Below are 12,832 nucleotides of genomic sequence, written 5' to 3'. Positions count from 1 at the left end.
CCTGGTGCTGGTGTTACAAAAGTGCTTGGTTGTCTCAAAGGACTGGGAAGAGGGTCCCAACTGGGTAGAGGGTCCCAACTCGGACACTGGTGTCTGGAAAGGGCGCAGAGAGCTCAAGGTCACTAAGACCTGGAGGGAAGAAGGTCCTTTGGGTACAAATAGAACTACATTAGCCATAAACTCAAGCTTCCTGGCTTTGATGCTTTGGCAAGAACTGGAAGTCCTCCCCATGTGTTTCTGGGAGTCCTTGCAAAGGATCTGGATTTTGCACTGGATCGAATCTTCTCAGCATCACATGGCAGCTCTTCCTGCCGCCAGCTCTCCTGCCCGCCGGCGTCCCTGCTGCTTCCCAGGCCCTCCCCAGTAGTGAGGACCACTGCACTTCCCCTCGGGAAGACTGCTTCCCAAGGCCGTTGTGATGGAGATGCTGCCCATTATAAACAACTATGTTTGTGAGGAGCTTAAATCCACTTTGATGCTTTCAAACATAGAGAATTTTCCTTTATTCCAACAGGAAAGTAGTTTTTTAAATTTTGAATATAATGCAAAAGATTCAGGCTACAAAAGAATTTTTTTTAAGTTGAAATTCTCTGTAACTTCCTACCAGCGGAAACCAGTCTGGACAACCGTGGTCACCACACACACACCACGCACCACCCGCATGCACACACACATTCATAAGAGGGGGCTGTGTAGTGCTGCTGCCGTGAACACCCGTTCCCCTCACCACTGCCCATCCATAGAGAAATGCATCCTTGTTAATGGTGCACTGTGTTCAGTTGTATGGATTTGGGGTAACCTACGTAACCAGTTCTTCTCAGACAGACATTTTGGTGGTTTCCAATGAAAACTGTGGTTTTCATCATATGGGATAAACACTCTGGCATGCATATCTGTCCCACCTAATTGTCAACGATGCTCAGTCAAGTGTGTCTGAGTCCAAACACTGCTCAGGCTGAGACCACTGAACCATTGTGGTCTGTCCCTCCCACCCTCCCTCCAGTTTCTCCTTCATCCACCCATTATCTGACTGTCCGTGTACCCTTCCATCCATTCAGATTTTCACTCATCCACCAATTCACGCGATCACTCGTTTAACCTACTTATTTAAAGACAGCAAAGACCGCAGCTTCTGTCCCCATTTTTCCAGCTGAAGAAACAGACTGACCCAGATGACCAGGCTGGGATTTAAAGCAACCCACTGGTGGCTGAATCTCTCATCAGTAATTAGGAAGGAAGACTTCATTACTATCTTAATGTTTTATATTGGAAGTTGACTAAGTTGGTGTGAGTTTATACAATATGCATGGTCAGTAACCCATATAAGATGGAACTTCCCCGCTGGACCCCTGCTGGCACTTGCTATCCGTGGCTCCCAGCCCTCATGTGTGGGACTGAAGGAGGGGGCCATGCACCCCAGCAGCAACACACACATTCAAGAGCACAAGGTGTAAAGCCCCCGTGCCCTCTGGGCATCGGAGTGTCTCCCACAGACATGCAACACCTGGTTTCCATGCGTGGACACCAGCATCTGTGCCCATGCCTCTCCTCTGTCCCTCTGTCCCCTTTGTCCATCCCTGATCAGTTATTCCAGCTTCTGAGTCAAGTCTTCATATTCTGGAATCTCTTCCTTATTCTTCCTCTAAAATTTCTTGACGGGTCTTGGCTATTTACTCTTCTTTATGTCTTTGGATCAGCTCTTCAACTGCTGTGAAAACCTTGATGAGATATTGACCAAAACTAAATTGGATTGTAGATTAGTTGGGGGGAAATGAACATCCTTCTAACTTCGCATTTTCTCATCCCTGAACATCACATATTTCCTTCATATATTTGGGCCACCTTTTATGACCTTTGTTAATTGCACTATAATTTCTCACATAAAGACTTTTTTAATTCTTCTTTTTTTTGGATAGACTATTTTTAGAGCAGTTTCAGGTTTACAGCAGAATTGAGCAGAAAATACAGAGTTCCCACACAGCCCTCCCCACCCACACACCAGATACTCCCCTACCCTCAACATCCCTCATCAGTGTGGCATATTTGGTACATTGATGAACCAACATGGACACGTTATTATCAACCAAAGTCCATGGTTTACATTAGGGTTCACTCTTGGTGTTGTACATTCTATGGGTTTGACAAATGCATAATGACATGTAGCCACCACTATAGTATCATACAGAATAATTTCATTGCCTAGAAATCCCTTGTGCTCTATCTATTCATGCCTCCCTCCCCACCTCTCCCCAAACCCCTGGAAACCATGATCTTTTTATTGTTTCTGTAGCTGTGCCTTTTCCAGAATGTCATTTGGTTGGACTCGCACAGTTGTAGCCTTTCAGACTGGCTTCTTTCATTTAGTAATATGTCTTTTTAAGTTTCTTACGTCTTTCATGGCTTGATAGATTTTTTTTTTCACTGCACATATGTTTTTAAAATTTACATGTATTACTGCTCATTGTTTCTAAGAACATTTAGAGATTTAGCTTTTTAAACTTACATAGTTATCAAAGGCATAAAGCCAACCACAAAATAAGAATTAACTCAAAAAGATACATACACCCTATTAACAGCAGCATTATTTATCATTGCCAAGATATGGAAGCATCCTAAGTACACATCAATAGCTGAGTAGATAATGGAGATGCAGTATATGTGTGTGTGTGTGTGTATATATATATATATAATGGAATACAACTCACCCATAAAAATGAAAGATATTTTGCCATTTGCAGCCCTTCATTCACTTATTTTTTTCACTTCCAAAACCAGAATTTTTATAACTGGCAGAGACATTTCCATTACATCAAAAACAACAAACACCTAGAAATAAACCTAACCAGGTTACCTATACTCTGAAACCGAAATAACACAAAGAAACGGAAAGATTCTTGTATTGGAAGAATCAACACTATCAAAATGGCCACACTACCCAAAGCAATCCACAGATCCAACGCAACCCCCATCAAAATACTCGCGACATTCCTCACAGAACTAGAACAATTCCAAATTATAAGGAACCACAAAAGACCCCGAACAGCCAAAGCAATCTTTGTAGGTCTCTTTTTCTCTCTCTTTCTTCTTTTTCTTCTTTTTTCCTATGGTTTGATGACTAGAGAAGGTCCTTTAACTTTTGTTGTAAAGCTGGTTTGGTGGTGCTGAAAATCTTTTAGCTTTGTTACCTGTGGAGATTTTGATTTCTCCATCAAGTCTGAATGAGAACCTTGCTGGATAGAGTATTCTTGGTTGTAAGTTTCCGCCTTGCATCACTTTATATATATCGTGCCACTCCCCTCTGGCCTGTAGAGTTTCTGCTGAAAATCAGCTGATAACCTTCTGGGAGTTCCCTTGTATGTGTTTGTCTTTGCTTTTCGCTTGCTAATTTTAGTATTTTCTCCCTATCCTTAATTGTTGTCAATTTGATGACTATGTGGCTTGGTGTGCTCCTCTTTGGGTTGATTCTGTGTGGTACTCTCTGCCGCTTCCAGGACTTGGGTGACTATTTTCCTTCCCAGGTTGGGGATGTTTTCGGTTATTACCTCTCCAAAATTTTCTCAGGTACTTTCTCTCTCTCTCCTCTTTCTGGGACCCTATAATGTGAACATTAGTGCGCTTCATGTTGTCCCAGAGCTCTCTTAAAACTATCCTCATTTCTTTTTATTTCTTTTTCTTTTTTCTGTTCTGAAGTAGTGATTTCCACTAGTCTGTCTTCTAGCTCACTGATCCGTTCTTCTGTCTAATTTAGTCTGTTCTTGGTTCCTTCTAGTGTATTGTTCATTTCAGTGGTTTACTCTTCAACTCTGTTTGGGTGTTCTTTATGTTTTCCAACTATTTGCTAAAAAACTTTACTCTGTGCATCTATACTCCTCTTGAGTTCTCTGAACATCTTTCACCATCATTACTTAAAACTCTCAGATAAATTACCTATCTCCTCATCACTTATTTCTTCTGGGATTTTCTTGTGCCTTGGCCTGTGAGATATTCCTTTGCTGCCTCATATTGTCTATCTTTCTATGTGTTTGTTGATTCTTTCCACAGGCTTTGGGATTGTTGTTTTCTTATTTCTGGTATCTTCCCCCTGGTGGGTGAGGCTGGACTAGAGGCTTATGCAGGTTTCCTGGCAGGAGGAGCCAGTGCCTGCCCACTGCTGGGTGGAGCTTGGTCCTGGACCTCTGGTGGGTAGGGCCGTGTCTAGAGGCCTTTGTGGCTTAGGAAGTCTGACGATGGGTGTGGCTGTGTTCCCACCCTGTATATTGTTTGGCCTGAGTCTTCCCTACAGCTGTTGGGTGGGGCTGGGTCTTGGTGCTAATGATCCAATCAAGGTGTCAGCCTCCAGGAAAGCTCATGTAGATGAACATTCCCGGAATGTCCCGCCACCAGTTTTATGTCCCCTGAGTGAACCACAGCCATCCTCCACATCCCCAGGAGACCCTCCAAATCCAGCAGGCAGGCAGGTCTGGCCCAGGTTCCTATGAAATCACTGCTTCTTGCCCTTGGACCTGGTGCACGTGAGTTTCCGTGTATGTTTCTCAAGCAAATGGAGTCTCTATTTCCCCCAATCCCATGGGGCTTCCAGAGCCAAGCCCCCCTGGCCTTCAAAACCAGATGTCTTGGGGTCTCCTTCTCTTCCCAGTGCCAGGACCCGAGCTGGGGAGCCTGAGATGGGGCTTAGAGCTCTCACTCCTGTGGGAGGGCCTCTGCAACTTAACAAATCTTCAGCTGTGGGTCGCCCACTCCGGGAGTATAGGGCCCAATTATATCGCAAGCACACCCCCTCCTACTGTCCTGCTGTGGTTCCCTCTTTATGTTTCCAGTTGCAGAAGCTCTTTTTTGCTAGGTTCCAGTCTTTTTTCGGTGGTTGTTTAGCATTCAGTTGTGGGTTCATTGTAGTCATGAGGAGAGGTGAGCTCATGGTCCTACCACTCTGCCATCTTGCCTGGAACTCTCACGCTATAATTTCTCACATAAAGATCTTATCCAATGTTCACCAAATTTATCTCTGTGTACATTACAGCTTTGTAATGTCATCTTTTTAAAAATGCTACTGATGGGAGGAACGGGACTGATTTCTGCACATCCACCTTGTAAGCTCGTGCTCTCTGATTAGTTCTAATGACTTGTCTGGAGAATCCCTGGACATGGAGAATCATTACCTTCGAATAATGATGCTTTTGTTTCTTACTTTGTTTCAATCAGGGTTCCCAGCGACAAAACCAGACCTACGCAGACTAGTTGGAGCAGAAGAGGACGCAGTAAAACAACAGCACACCCTTTTATCAGCCGCCCTTTTCTGCCTCGATGAGGGTCTTCTTTGTTCTAACACACACACACACACCACACCGTCTCCTGCTTTAGAAATTATTCATTACAGCTCTGCTCTTTCACTGGTTTCCTTTCCATTTTTGGCAAGTGAAAGCAACATCACAGATTCCATAAACAGACACACTGGGTGTACTAGGTTGCAGAGTGTCCCCCAAAGCTTTTGTCCGCCCTTCAGACACAGAGGAGGGACCAAGTGAAGACGGAGGCAGAGACTTCAGGGGTGTGGCCACAAGCCAAGGGCTGCCAACAGCCACCAGAAGCTGGGAGAGGCTGGAAGGAGATACATGTTCCCGGCGTGGACCTGGTAGGCTGATTAGTCAGTGACTTGCCGGGGGAGGGGATGTGGGCAGATCCCAGGCCACCCAGAGGGGCTTGGTTTGTTGCAGCCCCAGTCCATCCCAGTCTCTGCACATTCGCCCCTACCATCCATCCACTGGTGGGTCTGCCACATGATTCACTGGGAAATGGAGTGGGCAACACCCATTGAGGGTGGATATGGGACCAGCCCACAGACATGCACCCAGGAGGCCCAGTGACAACTGTAGACCTTCAGGCTGACCTGCCATGCCCCTGCCCCTGGGGGATGCTAAGCCCCTGGTGATGCTCGCCAGCCTGGGGTTGTTCTGGGTGACTCCTCTGTGGCCTGAGACATAGGAGAACATGGCTTGGAGTAGGCAGTGCATCAAGGCCCAGAGACCCCAGACCAGACCTCCCGCCCTCAATGACGGCCTGAAAAGCAGGAGAATATGTAACTTCTCCTCCTGAACCCAGGCAAACGGCAGAGAGGCGGCCACAGACAAGGGAATTCAACAGATTCCTGTAGGACAGAAGCAGACAGAGGAGCGGGCCTGACAAACATTCCCCAGAAAGGGCCCCTCAGAACCACTGGATGCTCAGGAAGTGGAGGCCAGCTTCCACAAAAGGGCTTCAGCAAGAAGCTTTATAAGGTAAATGTTCATTGTAAGCATCATGCTCAGTGAGGTAAGCCAGACACAAGGGGCCGCACAGTGTGTGACTCTGTTTATACAGAATGTCCAGAAGAGGCAAATCCAGGGAGCCAGAAGGTGAACCGTGGTTGTCAGGGCAGGGAGCAGAGGAGGCAGATGATGGCCAATGGGCTTGAGGAAAATGTCCTGGAACTGGACCGTGTTGATGGTGGCACAGTCCTGGGAATACACTGAAAATGCTGAATTGTGCACTTTTAAATGGTGAATTTTATAGCATGTGAATCATATCTCATTAAAAAATGTCCTGGAGCATCTAGGGGTTGGGTGCAGGGAACTTACTGTAAAATTCTTTCAATTTTTCTGTGTCTTTGAAAGTTATCGTGATGAAAAGTTCTTGTGGGTACTGACTAGGGGCTGACGTCCCCCGTGTCTCTCTGAGTGCAGGTGGGTCCAGCATCCTTCCAGAGGTGCATTCGGTCCCCTCTGGGAACAGCTTGCAGGCATCTGGACCAAGAAAGGCTTGGCAAGATACAGGACCCAGACTCACTGTTTGAGAGAAGGAATTAGGTTCTTTAATGCACCTTTGGGAAATTGCAGTGGGCTGGAAGCAGAGCCTCCAGGAACGACACCTGGGGTGGGTCAAGTGAATGCCGGGGTCCCTGTCAAAGCAGATCCTCCTGCTCAGCCTGTGACTGCAGTTCCAGCAGATTCTCAATGATGACCTGAGTGAGCAGCTGTTGGGCCTACCAGCCTACCACACCTGGACTGGATGCTGCAGAAAGGCCAGTATGGCCCCATCGGGCCTGCCGGCAGCCACAACCACAGCATGAGGAGGTATTACACCTCACTCACGGCTGCCAAATCTTACTCCATGAGTAGAGGTGATGGACCCTGATTCACATTCAGAGACTTGGGTATTAAGTAGTCTCAGAAACCCCATGTTTTATGATCCAGGCCTCCGCAGGACAGGATGGTATCTTAGGAGATTCCAAGTGATAAGCCCACCATTCACCATTCCCTCTGAAAGAGCCTTTACTCACTTACTACTGGAATATTGTTTTTATTGAATACTTGAGGCTCTTTATATATTATGGACACTAAGAGATATTTTATATTTTTTCTAAATATTTGTGTTTCTTTCTCATTTTTAATATAACTGGAATTTATTTTTATGAATGGTGTGAATTTTGTGATCCACTTTTGTTTTTACCGCACAGCTAGTCACCCACCTCTCTGATTTGTAATGCCAGTTCTGAGATGCCAGGACCTTATGCATGCAGAGATTTGCCTCTGAGGCCTCTACTTTTATTCCATCAGGGTATTTCTCTATCCCTGGACCAATGACATAATTAGTCTCAGTTTCTGGAGGGCAGGGCCCCTTCCTCGTGACTTTTTTCCTCAAAACTGCCTTGGCTATTGCTATCTAAAGATGAGATTTCCTGTTGTGTTTTAACTTAAATCTGACAGAATCACTGTGTTTATTTCACTTTCACAGTTAGTTAATTATGTAGGATCAATGAAGACAGTAGTTTCATTTTCACAAGCCAGTGCATAAATTTGATTTCCAATGACAAATATTGTTTATAGCTTTCAATGAACAAAAGCAATTTTCTTTGATAAACATAGGAACAAATACAATTTTGAAAATAAATATTTTTGTGAGAGCCACATAACCTTGAGATGGGATATTACAACCTCAGTAGTTAGAATTTACTTATCACAGACACCCCTGACTCAATTCATTAAAATTTAAGAACTCTTACAAGCAACTGTGCACATCTGAACTTTATTAAGAATTTTTTTCTTTTGGCTCATGACCGAGAGAGCTGTCTGCAAGAAGGCAACTTGGTCTTAATCATCTCAAGTAACTCTGTGGAACTGCTCTGAAGCATGGTTTTCAGCACAGCTTTATATCTTGTCAGAACAGAGAATGTCAGAACAGAGAATGTCAGAACAGAGAAAGTCAGGGTAACATTCTCTTAAGTTTCAAAAAAAAAAAAAAACAGATCAGCACGTACACAGCAAATCAGTACGGCCTTGACACCTGGGAAGGGGGTCTTAGTGGAAGGAGGACCAGCATTGGCATCCCAGGGAGGGGGGCATTTAATCTTTATTGCTAAAATGGACATTCTCTTTTTAAATTGAAGTATAGTTGAGTTACAATGTTGTATTAATTTTGGGTGTCCAGCATAGTGGTTCATTTATACATATATGTATTCCTTTTCATATTCTTTTTTACTATATGCCATTACAAAGTGTCAAATATCATTCCCTGTGCTATACAGTAGGACCTTGTTGTTTATCTATTTTACATATAATAGTGTGTATCTGGCAATCCCAAATTCCTAATTCATCCCTCCCTCCACCCACTTCTCCTTTGGTAACCATTAGTTTGCTTCCTATGTCTGTCAGTCTGTTTCTGTTTTGTAAATAAGTCATTTGTATAATCTTTTTAAGATTCCACATATAAATGATATCATATGATATTTGTCTTTCTCTGTCTGACTTACTTCACTTAGTATGATAATCTCTAGGTCCATCTATGTTGCTGCAAATGGCATTATTTCATTCCTTTTTTATGTCTGAGTAGTATTCTATTGTATAAATATACCACAACATCTTTATCCATTCATCTGTTGATGGACATTTAGATTCCTCCATGTCTTGGCTATTATCAATAGTGCTGCTATGAACATTGGGGGACATGCATCTTTTCCAAGTAGAATTTTTTTCTGGACATATGCCCAGGAGTGGAATTTCTGGATTATATGTTAAGTTTATTTTCAGGTTTTCTTTAAGGAGTCTCCGTACTGTTTTCCATAGTGGCTGCACCAAATTATATTCCCACCAACAGTGTAGAAGGGCTCCCTTTTCTCCACACCCTCTCCAGCATTTATCATTTATGGACTTTTGATGATGGCCATTCTCATTGTAGTTTTGACTTACATTTCTCTGATACTTGGCAATATTGAGCATTTTTTCATGGGCCTATTGGCCATTTGTACGTCTTCATTGGAGAAATGTTTGTTTGGGTCTTCTGCCCATAAAATGGACAATCTTTACTTCTGGTCAGCACACCCTTTACTTAATGATTAAGGCAGATGTACAATGTCTGTTTGACAGGCCACAAACAGGCTGTTTTAGTTGGCACAAAATTCAAGTTTATTCATGTATAAGCCAGAAGAACTTCCTCATACCTCAATATGTGAAAATTTCTTCCATCACATGTCAACAAAACGTATTCCACTCAAGGAGTTTGTTGTCAAATACCATTGGGCCTTGTAACCCCAAGGTTCATTCTCTTTTTAATCATCAAAGAGTTTAATGATAATTACTTTTACTCCCACAGACCTGTCATCAAAACTTAAAAATTAGCTTGTCTTGCAGAAACCGAGGGCACTCTTCAGGTGGATCCACTACACCCGTTACCTGCCTTCACTGATCCAAGGTCCTTTCATTGTTGCCACAAACAGGGCCTAAATAATAAGCTATTTGCCTGAGTTGTTTTCCAGGAACTTGGAGTCAGCTGTGTCCAGTTGGAGCTCCAGCTGGTTAAGACTAGTTAGGACACAGGCCCCATTAGGGCCTAAGTAAGTGACCTTTTGATGTCAGAGGTCCCAAAACTCCACCCTCAGAACAGGCAAAGCCCCCATTTTCCAAACGTGCGGCCTCATGAAGAAGCCTGTAGTTGAGTTGCACCTGCTCAGAACATCAATTGTGTCATCTTTTTCTTCTCTCCAATCACCTTTCCCCACGCTCCTCATGCCCGGACCACCCTACTTCTTTATCCCATAAGTTTCCCAGCCCCTCACCATCAGGGAGGCAGGTTTGAGCTGTGTTCCCGTCTCCTTGAGCGGCTGTCTCATAAATCCTTTCTCCTGGGCTGCGAACCTCCACATCTCAGCGTTGAGCTTACTGCTCATCGGGCACACGAATCCGGTTTGCTAACAGTGCTCCCCGAATGTATTTAGTATTCCTGTTGGAACTGTTGTGAATTTACAAGACTTGACATCTTTACGATGTCAGGCCATGACACCTCCATCCACTTATTTAGTTTATGTCCTTTAGTTCAACTGCTGACATCCTCTGTAAAATCTTGCGGGTGGTTTGTAGATTTCTGTCCAGGTGATTTATAGTTATTGGTGGTGCCATCTCATTGATGCTCCTTCTGGTCGATCACGCCAGTGTCTGGAAGCACAGCTGATCTTTAGTGTACTGCTCTTCCCCTGATCTTGTACATAGCTGCTTTCCTGGCCTCGTATTCACTCTAGTGGGATCTAGAAGACACTGAATTCAGCGCAGAGTACCATCTGCCCTGGCAACTTTGTTTCTTCCATTCTGATCTCCACACCCTGGGAGAGTTGCTGTTTGCTTTTGTGCTGTCAGGGATGACCTGGGCTGTGCTGGGCACCCCCACCTTTCCCTCCCTCATTAAAGGAGGGCCCTCCTGAGCTCACCACTGAGCCGAACGTTTGCTGTGGGTTATTGAGCTGAGGAAGTCCCCCTCACCCAGCTTCACCAAGAGCCCTGAATTTATCAACCCAAAGAATCAAACACTTCTTCCTTATCTACTGAGCTTATCACCTGGTTGTCCATTTATCTCTATTCTGTTCATGTGGTAAATTGTACCCATAGATTTTTTTTTCCTTGTTTTAAACCACCCACATTTAGACGCTATTCAGTTTTATTGTGGTTTTTTTTATACATATGGTTGGAGTCAGTTGTTAGTATTTTATTTGGATTTTTTTAATCTTTGTTCACAGTGGAAATTGGCATGAAACTTTCCTGGACTCTGTGTGTGCGGTTTTGCTCTCTAGGTTGTAACAATAAAACTTGCTGGGAAATTTTCCTCTTATTCTATTTCTCTGGAAGAACTCCGTGTTAAGTGGGGATTACGGTCCTTGACACTTTAATACAGTTCTCCCGTGAAACTGTGAGGGACAGGTGTTTTCACTTGTTTGATTTCTGGGAAAGGTTTCAATTTCCCTTATGCCATTATTCCTTAATGATTTACGGATCTGTTCGGGTTTCCCTTTTCTCGAGTCAGTTTTCTTGCATTATACTTGGCTAAAAATGGTCCAAGTCACCCAACCAACTTGTTTATTGTTGTTTATGCTAATCTCGTGTGACCTGTAAAACTCCCTGCCCTCTCCGAGCTGTGTTTCCCGTTTTATCACTGATCATTTGTGCATCTTCTTCCTGCCTAATCAATCCAGCCAGAGCTGTGCCTGTTTCATTAGATTCAAGGAACTTTTAGCTCTATTACAGTTTATTTACCTATGTCACCTGTTTTATCATAAATCACCTCTTAATTTATTCCTTTAATTATCTTTTACTCTATTCCTTATGCTTTCTTTTGAGTCCCCTGGTGTTTTTTCTCACTTCTTGACTCAAACGTTGCATTCTTGATTATTTTCACTAAACCTGAGGGTGACTGGTTTTTCCCTTCAGCACATGTCTCCCCGTGACTGTCAGTAGATGGTACTTTTGCTGTTGGTGATTCTAAATGTTTTGTAACTTGCATTACGACATTTCTTTGACCCAGTAGTTTTTTTAGAAGTGTATTTTTTAACTTAAAAACGTGCGAGGGTTTCTGCCTTATTTTGATGGATGAGCAAGTTTAAAGGAACAACCTAGCCTGTGCTTGTTTGCAAATATGAGGCAGCTGAAAGGGAGCTCTGGGAGCAGAAATTCAGGCTCAGTATTTACCGCGGGGGTTAATGAAAATGGTGAAATCAAATACCCCACGTCAGTAACAAAAGATGCATTTACAAGACTCTCCCTAGAAAACTTAGTCAAGGATTGGGAAGGTTGCCTGGTTCGTGGTGTTCAGCTGTGATCTGCTCCTGTTCGTGTATGTCAAAGCCAGAGCTGGGGAGACCATGGCCATCCTCCCGGATGTCTCAGCATCAGGCAGGGCTGAGGTCGCGAGGGTGGAGGGTGGAGGGGCAGGAGGAAGTTGTCACACTCTGGATGACTCCTTAGAGTTGGCAGGGGCGGGAGAGACATGGATGTGTGCACCTGTGCCCGAGGTGTCTCCCAGACGGAGTTTGGGTTCACACACCCCACAAATAGGCTCCGTCTGCTCTTGTCTGGCACCTGCTGACCCCTCCGCCTGGTGCCCCACAGACCTGGCCTCAGGCTGGCGCTGCAGGCACATGCCCGCTGGCACCTGTGCCCACCTCCACACGTTGGAATCTCTCGTCACGCCCATCAAGGGATGCCCATCAAGGGACACCCTTTCTCTCCTTGGAAAACAGTCAGGCATCTCCTCTTTGGAGCGTTTTTCTTACTACTTCCAGGAGACTGGTTCTACTTCAGTGCCTCCATTGTCACTTGAACCTATCCCTGTAATGCCACTTAACACGCCACACCCTGAAGCCATTGTTCATCTTTTTGCATTGAGGTACCATTAAATTACAGTGTTGGTTTCAGGCACACAACATAGTAATTCACAATTTTAAAGGTTATACTCCATTCAGTTATTATAAAATGTTGGCTGTATTCCCTGTGCTGTACAATAGATCCCTTGTAGCTTATTTATTTTATACATGGTAGTT

This window comes from Camelus ferus, chromosome 18 (assembly GCF_009834535.1).
Source record: "Camelus ferus isolate YT-003-E chromosome 18, BCGSAC_Cfer_1.0, whole genome shotgun sequence".
Lineage (NCBI taxonomy): Eukaryota > Metazoa > Chordata > Mammalia > Artiodactyla > Camelidae > Camelus > Camelus ferus.
The sequence above is the reverse complement of the archived record's forward strand: the minus strand, read 5'-3'. Positions refer to the sequence as shown.